At 45.7% G+C, this 10000-nt stretch overlaps 1 protein-coding gene across 1 annotated transcript in view; it reads right to left on the bottom strand.

Moving 5' to 3' along the window:
• The window catches only part of fam20ca (FAM20C golgi associated secretory pathway kinase a), a 70756-nt gene that overhangs the window by 52292 nt on the left and 8464 nt on the right, over positions 1 to 10000 (bottom strand). The window lies entirely within an intron of this gene.

Here is a 10000-nt window from a genome sequence, read left to right on the forward strand (position 1 = left end):
AGAGAGAAAAAAGCATGAGCTGGAATTCAAGCTGTCAGTTGTTTGCGGAAGCAAACTCAGGAGAAGCAGCAGCGAGACATTTCTCCCTTCACCCCAAGGGAGTGACGGAATGGCGAAAAAGGAAAGTTGAACTCCATCGTCGGTCTGTCCGAGGAAGACTGCTTTCATCCTCTCTCTCGTCTCCTGCTCTCCTCCGGCGCATGTTGTTCAAATTACACACAGGAGAGAGAGAGAGAGAGAGAGAGTTCGTGCGGCGGGGAGCTGACGCTTGCATTTCGGGTCGTGGCCTTTGATTGACTGGTGAGAGAAACGTGGTGCGACCGAAAATTGACGGTCAGACTTTGTGGATTGCAGACATTTTAATGGCAGATTTTTGTGTGTGTGAGAATTACAGATTGTAGAGAGGTTTGAATGACAGGGGTCTGTTCATAATTACGCACATATTGTTCTAGATGCGCTGTCTCTCGGAGCGAGAGCTAATTCATGATTCATACCGCTAAGTGATATGTTATTATAACCTTGCGATAGCTGGATACATGCAAGATCATGCAACCACGATCACATGGCAAATCCATCTTGCCACGCGCCAATCTATTGGTTTGACCACCAGTGGTTCGGACCAATCCGCGTCCAGACTAGGCAGCTATGGGCGGGCTTTAGGTGTGATGCCAGTGAGCCTGTGATAGACGTGATTGACACTTGGCTCATCCAATCCCCTGCCATTTTTTAAGTGCCTGTCCTTGGAAACATTTTCCACAGCTACTCGTTTCCAGATGGTTATGTGAAAACAAACCATCTTAGATATGTTATTTGATAGCCTAGTATTACTGGATTAAATAAACATTTTGATAGTACTGAATTTCCCATCATTGCTGTGCAAGAGTTTTGTGCGAATGGAACAGACGCCTGTCCCAAATATAGGCCGGTTGAGTTCAGTGATTGAAGTTTTACGGTAAGATCATACCTGCAGATTTACATGAACATGCACACACGTGCACACACACAAGCACACTACTTCAAATCCAATCTGACTGTTCACCCTCTCCTCTACAGTACCTCTGTCCTCATGTGAACAGACGCCCGTTCTTTAGAGATTGGGCACTGATTTCAGCAGCTAGGCCAGACAGAGTTGCACGGTGTCCTGAGCAGCTTGCTTCTCTTGTGTGCCTACTGTACGTGAAGTGTGACGTAGCAGATGATGGGGGCGGGGCCTGTGTGCCTACTGTACGTGAAGTGTGACAGTAGCAGATGATGGGGGCGGGGCCTGTGTGCCTACTGTACGTGAAGTGTGACAGTAGCAGATGATGGGGGCGGGGCCTGTGTGCCTACTGTACGTGAAGTGTGACAGTAGCAGATGATGGGGGCGGGGCCTGTGTGCCTACTGTACGTGAAGTGTGACAGGAGCAGATGATGGGGGCGGGGCCTGTGTGCCTACGTGAAGTGTGACTGGAGCAGATGATGGGGGCGGGGCCTGTGTGCTTACGTGACGTGTGACTGGAGCAGATGATGGGGCCGGGGCCTGTGTGCCTACGTGACGTGTGACTGGACCTGATGATGGGGGCGGGGCCTGTGTGCCTACGTGACGTGTGACTGGAGCAGATGATGGGGCCGGGGCCTGTGTGCCTACGTGACGTGTGACTGGACCTGATGATGGGGGCGGGGCCTGTGTGCCTACGTGACGTGTGACTGGAGCTGATGATGGGAGCGGGGCCTGTGTGCCTACTGTACGTGACGTGTGACCGGAGCAGATGATGGGGGCGGGGCCTGTGTGCTTACGTGACGTGTGACTGGACCTGATGATGGGGCCGGGGCCTGTGTGCCTACGTGACGTGTGACTGGAGCAAATGATGGGGGCGGGGCCTGTGTGCCTACGTGACGTGTGACTGGACCTGATGATGGGGGCGGGGCCTGTGTGCCTACGTGACGTGTGACTGGAGCTGATGATGGGGGCGGGGCCTGTGTGCCTACGTGACGTGTGACTGGACCTGATGATGGGGGCGGGGCCTGTGTGCCTACGTGACGTGTGACTGGAGCTGATGATGGGAGCGGGGCCTGTGTGCCTACGTGACGTGTGACTGGACCTGATGATGGGGGCGGGGCCTGTGTGCCTACTGTATGTGACGTGTGACCGGAGCAGATGATGGGGGCGGGGCCTGTGTGCCTACGTGACGTGTGACTGGAGCAGATGATGGGGGCGGGGCCTGTGTGCCTACGTGACGTGTGACTGGACCTGATGATGGGGGCGGGGCCTGTGTGCCTACGTGACATGTGACTGGACCTGATGATGGGGGCGGGGCCTGTGTGCCTACGTGACGTGTGACTGGAGCTGATGATGGGAGCGGGGCCTGTGTGCCTACGTGACGTGTGACTGGACCTGATGATGGGGGCGGGGCCTGTGTGCCTACGTGACGTGTGACTGGAGCTGATGATGGGAGAGGGGCCTGTGTGCCTACGTGACGTGTGACTGGACCTGATGATGGGGGCGGGGCCTGTGTGCCTACGTGACGTGTGACTGGAGCTGATGATGGGGGCGGGGCCTGTGTGCCTACGTGACGTGTGACTGGACCTGATGATGGGGGCGGGGCCTGTGTGCCTACGTGACGTGTGACTGGAGCTGATGATGGGAGAGGGGCCTGTGTGCCTACTGTACGTGACGTGTGACCGGAGCCCATGGTGACAACTGAGAGACCATGCCAGGCCGGCACAGCAGGGGGCGGTGAAAAGCTGAGGAGTCTCTCTCTGCCAAGCGGTGGCTCGTTGACTTCTTTGTTCAATCATGGGAGCGCCGATGAAGCCACAACCTGAATCTGGTGCAGCCAAACTTGACATAACCTGTCGGCGTGCGGAGAGCTGACGGCGCTTCGGCTGATTGGTCGGTTTTTGTGTGCAAGATCAAGGTGAAAATCATCACTGGGGGGAAGAAAACATGCAGGGTTTATATTAGCCTAGGTAAACCCAGCCCCCACGTGACCTGCTCTCTCAGTTCCACTGACTGTAAGCAGGGTGAGCCTGAGAGCAGGTCACTGGGGGCTGGGTTTACCCAGGCTAGGTTTATATAGGACTATGATGTAATGTGAATACAAAATTATGTCATCATATTGAAAGTATTTTCACACGCTTTCAGGCTTTTTACATCGTTGTTGTAAAAACCATTAGGGGAGTGTGAAAAGGTGAATGCTGTGGAGTGAAGGAGCTCGTTTTATATTGTGTGTGCAGGGAAAGTGTGTGAGTTCACAGTCACACACACCGTGTGTGTGTGTGTGTGTGTGTGTGTGTGTGTGTGTGTGTGTGTGTGCGTGTGTGTGTGTGCATGCATGCGTGCGTGCGTGCGTACGTGTGTGTGTGTGTGTGTGTGTGTGTGTGTGTGTGTGTGTGCATGCGTGCGTGCGTGCGTGCGTACGTGTGTGTGTGTGTGTGTGTGTGTGTGTGTGCGTGTGTGTGTGTGTGTGTGTGTGAGTTCACAGTCACCACCCTCTGTGTGATATGCCCATTTCTGTGAGTGAGCGCTTACAGCTGGGACTTGGCTGGCTGCTCTCACATTTTCCTTCAGATGGCGGGCGCACGAACTCCGTAACCCCCACCGTGCAGCCTGTGTGTGTGTCGGTGTGTCGGTCTACGTGCGCGCGTGTGTGCATGTGTGTGTGTGCATGTGTGTGTGTGCATGTGTGTGTGTGCATGTGTGCGCGTGAGCTGCAGCTGTGGTAACAGCTGTCTATAGTAACATGCTCCATCCGCTCTGACACGCATATCTACTGTATACACAAACCCAAAGATGAGCTCAGGCAGCACCTCTCAAAAGGGTGTCCAACTTACCACAATCAACCACGCTCTCATGGTGCTCCTGGCAGCCCTTTAAACAAATACCCTTCATTCAAGTGACTCCCAAAGAAAAGATAAGAACACAGAACAGAACAGACGGCTTCTCAACTCTTTTTTCCCCTCCACACTGTGAAATGTCAGGCGTGAGATAAAAGATCTGTGTTAAGCTGTGGTGGTGAATTCAGAGGAGGGAATTAACAGCGTTTGTGCACATGTGTGTGTGTGTGTGTGTGTGTGTGTGTTTGTCCATGCGTCTCTTCACTTTTCTGATTGGTGAGCAGGTGTTTAAAAACAGGACATGTGTGGATTGGGATAGAGGTTCTGTAGCTGAGGGGTTGGCTTTTCTACATGATAGGAGGCAATGATCCTTCTCCCCTTTTGGGGTTTCAATCACAGTTTCTATTACTGTCAGGATCGAGATTGACAGACAACCTGTTTGACAGACCACTAACTCTTGGAAGACATACAGTCACAAATGGACTGAGATGCTTTGAGGAAGGATTTTTGTCGACTTTTTCCCCCCATTTTCTCAAATTCCCCTGAATTGAACCCGGGTCTCTGCGGTGGTAGGCGAGTGTTTTTACCTCTACACTACCCAGACGCCCCAAGGAAGCACTTTACTTTTATTCATGTTGTATTGTGATTTGGTCCACAGGTGCTTATGATCTATTCCAGCTAAGTGAGCACATGAACGCTAGTTCTTGTACAGTAAAGAGGAGAGATCTATAGACAGTATGTGAATCAAACTCATCATCAAATCCACATCCCATCTAACACGGTTTATGAGCTGCAGGATTTCTTCTTGCACTTTACAGTAATATACATAGATCAATAATCATCAATCATGTCATTTCATGATCATATCAATAAGCAGAGCAGGGAGGGAGGAGTGCTCTCTGGAGGGAGGAGTGCTCTCTGGAGGGAGGAGTGCTCTCTGGAGGGAGGAGTGCTCTCTGGAGGGAGGAGTGCTCTCTGGAGGGAGGAGTGCTCTCTGGAGGACATTAGATGGTTCCAACTGTAATCGGATTCCACATTTACTAAGGGGATCCATTGAGGAATGCCAGTCAAAACGCAATTGGGGCATGGTAGATATGATGAGTCCTGCGATGGACTTGTGGTTATGAAACAGTCGATGGATGATAAAAAACCAAGCAGTCTCTTCTTGTGTGTTGCAGCTAAGAGGCTACATAGTGAATTCCACTGGCTTAGCGAGCGCTAACCTGTCAGCTAAGAGGCTACATAGTGAATCCCACTGGCTTAGCGAGCGCTAACCTGTCAGAACTGACTGAGTTCATGCACATGAGATATGAGGGGAGGACATATCTTGGTGCATAAACATGGTGCGAGGACGAACATGTGTGTCCTATATCGCACACACGTGTTTACATGTAATGAACCCTGTGTGCTGACATGACAGCTCTCAGGAGGAATGGGGCATGTTCACAACACACACAGAGAATCAAAGCCATTTCTGTTCTTTGCGCGATGCATAAACCATTTTGAACTCAGAGACTATCAGCGAAATCAAAGGGAGGGAAGTGGCCACAGGCTTGTCACACAGTGTGTGATGGGGAAACAGAAATGTTTTTCTTTGCATATCTGAGTGTTGTCACCACCACCCCACTCCCCCCCCCCCCCCCCCCCCCCCCCCAGTCCCCCAGTCCCCCGGCCCCCAACTGACAAATCCAATGAGTATGACATGAACATGATGGTTGGGTGTACCACAGCCAGGGCCTTGGCAAGGCTGGGGGGGGATGGCATGGACACCAGGGATGTGAGCCAGACAGACAAGCAGGCATGAGGCATGCAGGCCTGACAGGGACCTGTAGCCTGGCTCCAGCTGGCACAGCCTGCCAGCGCTAACCGCTCCCCCAGCCTCTGGGCCTATCTCTGCCTCTCATCTGTGCTTCTTTATCAGTGCTGTCTCTTCCTTCCTCTCAGCCTTTGACCCCCCTCTCACGGCCGTCTGCTATTCCTGTCCTGAACTGTGATCTATTTTATGTATCACATCATACAGATTTCTGGTAGCTTGCATTAAATTCACCCTCATGAATGCAAGGTCTTCAGTTACACACAGATGGAGTTACATTTTTTCCAGATAATCCTGCTCTGATGTGAACATGTCTGTGTCAAATCACCATGCTTTGCACTAGTATGTGAGAGCAAGGGATGCTGCATCAAAGAAAAATATTGCAGTTTCATGTCCCCCTTTTTCAAAAGTATCATCAATTATTCTGTGAACAAAATCTAACAAATTCTAGAAAATTCTGAAATATTCATTGCAAGTTGTTGCTGTTGTTATTAAAAATATTATTGTTGCTGTTATTGTTGTTATTATTATTAATATTAATCTGTGATATCATTTTAAAATGAAATGTCATGACTGGCATTGGCGTAACTTCACATATAAATGCCACACATTTAACCACCCAGTTACTCGAAAACATTTCAAAATAAAAGGTATTATCAGTTGCACTACAGTTAATATTATTTATATGATCAAGTGTGTTTGTGGGTTGGCTTACATCGGCAAATAATCCAGAGCTTTGAAGACTAGAATTTCTGAATACAGGAGTGATATCAGGACCAAGGACTTTAAAAATCCTGTAGCTCTTCACTTTTTTCAGGCCCAAAACTGTATTTCATCACTGAAATACAGGGGAGGTGATAGTTGGATCTCAACTTTAGACACCGTTGCCAGAGGCCTTAACAAGTCCTTCGACCTTTGACCTTTCCTGTAGCCGACCTCCTATTTTTTATATTTTCTCTATTTTTCTCTAATTCTTCTCCTATATGTTATTCTGTGGGTTATATACTCACCTTGGACATTTAGTACTGCCTGCATCCTGTTTGTTAGCAGAGTTGTATGTCTTATTTGTCCTGGAGTTTACTCCCCACTTTTAAATCTTATATTGATATTATATACACAGTTACTGTGTCTCTGATCATTTATAGAGCAACTTGTGTTCTCTCCATTTTAATTTTATATTTACAATTCCCTTTATACAGTACCTTGTCTGTTTATTTCATTTACCAGTGTAGGCTATTGGGGTCTTTGTGAGCCTGGCTATTTCACCCCATGTTATCCACGAGCAGTGTCTTTTGGTGACTAGATGTTACTCTTATATACATTTACTCATCACTATTAGTGTTTCTCACACACCCCTTGTGAGTGATGTTTATTTAGAATATTTATTTTCTCTTATAAGTATCAGTGTTTGCCCTACAATTGTAGAGGCCTGGCGGGCCCGCCAGGCCAACGAGGCCAGGCCTGATTTATTTTAAACTAATAACATAAATGACTAATATGAATGAATAATGACATCACAGTCTAATCCTAATGTTAATATTATCCAAATCTGGCTTCAAACGGCCAAAATGTCGGTCGCCAGCAAGAGTCCCCCCTGCGGTTGGTTTAGGTTTTGAAGGCCCTCTAGGCCTGAAAAAAATTCTAAGGGAAACACTGATATATCATATAAATTCCACTCTTTGGAGTGATATAGTACGCACCACTTATAGATACCAGTCTTTAATAATAATTCTCCAATGTCTCCTATTTAAAATGTTCACATAGAGTTGCCTTTTCTGCTGTTTTTCAGCTCCGCCCTATATATTTCCTACACTGAGTAATTGTATTGTGTAACTATTACTCTTATTACAGTATAATGCTCTTGTTGTAATGTCTTTCTTGGGAATGTTTTGACTTCATTGATTGATTGTTTGTGTGAAGCAAGATGCACTGTGTGATTTCTATCTGCTTGATTGTTAACTCACCTGACCTGTTTTTCCCTCCGCCCTGTGACCTATTTACATGAGTGCTCTGTCACTTGCTGCTTCATTCTGAAGAAGGTCGTTTGTGACCGAAACATCATAAATAAATCTACCTGGAGAAGTTTACAAGCAGAGTGCTAACTCTACTTCTTCTTTTATTGATTACTGATTGTTTGTCCTGCACCTGGTGTATATATATAATGTATATATATATATATATATATATATATATATATATATATATATATATATATATATATATATATATATATATATATATATATACATATATATATATATATATATATATATATATATATATATATATATAGATAGATAGATAGATAGATATATATATATATATATATATATATATATATAGATAGATATATATATAGATATATATATAGATATATATATATAGATATATTCACACACATACATTGTAAGCAACGATTACCATAATTGTAGTCTTATTCACACGCATACATTGTAAGCAACCGTTAGGTTGCCAGATACAATGTTTGGGACTGAAAGATTTGAGGGAATAAATCACAAAGCATTTGGCGAACACACAACTCAGAGATGGCTTTTGAGAGGGGAAAAAAGATTGATTGTGAACGACTACACTTTACCAAATTGCACTTTGAAAAACAAAATAAGCATCTTCTACCCTGCTGTGGGCGCCCACTTTAAATCAGTGAAAACAATCATTATGTCAGTCAGAGAGATAACTCCGCACTGTTCCCCTGAGCTCTGCATACAAACAGAGTGGAGGTGTCTGGCAAGCTGTCAGCTTGAGCAGTCTCCTGGCCCATGCCAGTATGCCATTGGGCTCAAAGGAGGCCCTAAACATCAACGTATCTGCACATAGCTGCACAATGGGACAGGTGAAGAAAAACAATCTACAGTAACACAGCAGCGCTCTGAACTACCGCACCCGTAACGCACCAAAACTAAAAAAGAAAAAAGAAAAAAAGTGAGACACACCACTGCCATGATAGAAGCTCAGATCTTATGATCTCCTTAAAAAAAAGTAGAAAAAAGCTTTGAATTTCTGCATTCTTTCTCACAAAGAAACTATGATATTTTTGCATTTCTGAATTGAGGTCTTTGGTGCTGTACAATGTCTGTAAACAGTGGTGCTGACAGATGATTGATGATTGCGACAGTCAAAATAAGGAGTGGTGAGAAATTGTGACTGTCTAAATAAGGAGCTGCGGGAATCTGTAACATGTAATTCAGAAAGCTGCCATATAATTAAAGTCAAAACAGCTTTCTAACAGCATCTGAGCAAGAATTCTCTTTACTCATGGCTCAGGAAAATCACTGGAATTTTGACATTATTATGACATTGTCACAAATCTAAATCACACTATTATTCAAGTTTTGTTACATAAATAAATAAATAAATAAATAAATAAATAAATAAATAAATAAATAAATAAATAAATAAATGTTTTATATTTTTTAGATAAGTTGCCATGATTGTTCGTGGAGATGATGCCTGACATTCCCCTCGCATTCTTAAAAATAAAGGATATAACCGAAAAACAATGCTGGTTTATTTTGCAAACGATTTCATACATAATCCGAAAACTGTAAACAGTTTTGCAGGCGGTCGCTTAGTTTGACAGTTATCCAGAGTTTATTTGAGTTTAAGACCACAGGTTGGGCCTGTGGCAGCGGCTACGAGCCGGACACACCTACGCGGAATGACGCTAGCGATATTTCTAGTCACTGTAGATACTGTATGAGGCTGCGTGTGTGTAGGCTGGATGCTCCGAGTCACGTAGCCCGGACCATATTACACTCCGAGGCTAATTTAGCAAACAGCGCTTCATGTTTTAACAAGTGCTATTCAGGCACGGATTGACCTTGAAATAAAAGTTTGGACAAGTTAGGACACAGGAAGATTACTTATTCAAACAGTTGCAACATAACTCCGAACAATGGCTGCTGTGTTTGTAGATATATCAAGGGACTAAACGGTAGGCTACTTTACGCATATAAAGTGAGGTTGAGTAAGGGATATGAGCACCAAGATGAACACACTTTGAATCAACTTTGCAGTCTCTCCATAAATCAACACCGGACAGGGAAAAGACACTCAGTGTGGCAACATTTCAACATTCATTTTGACGTTGAAGCTGATCTCACAGTTCCTAAGTAACTGCCTGCTCCACTAGCAGCAGTTTGGCTGCTGGTGATGTGTTTGGCTTGCATTACAGTAAGGCGTCATCACACTAATATAAGTTTGCAGGTTGTCAAGACATGACACTTTGCTGCTTTTGCAAATTATCATCAAAACAGCCTTCGTCATCAGTTCTTTAAGCATACAGTATGCACGTGCACGCGCATGCACGCACGCACACACACACACACACACACACACACACACACACACACA

The sequence above is a fragment of the Poromitra crassiceps genome (assembly GCF_964638095.1).
Source record: "Poromitra crassiceps genome assembly, chromosome: 13".
NCBI classification, from domain to species: domain Eukaryota; kingdom Metazoa; phylum Chordata; class Actinopteri; order Beryciformes; family Melamphaidae; genus Poromitra; species Poromitra crassiceps.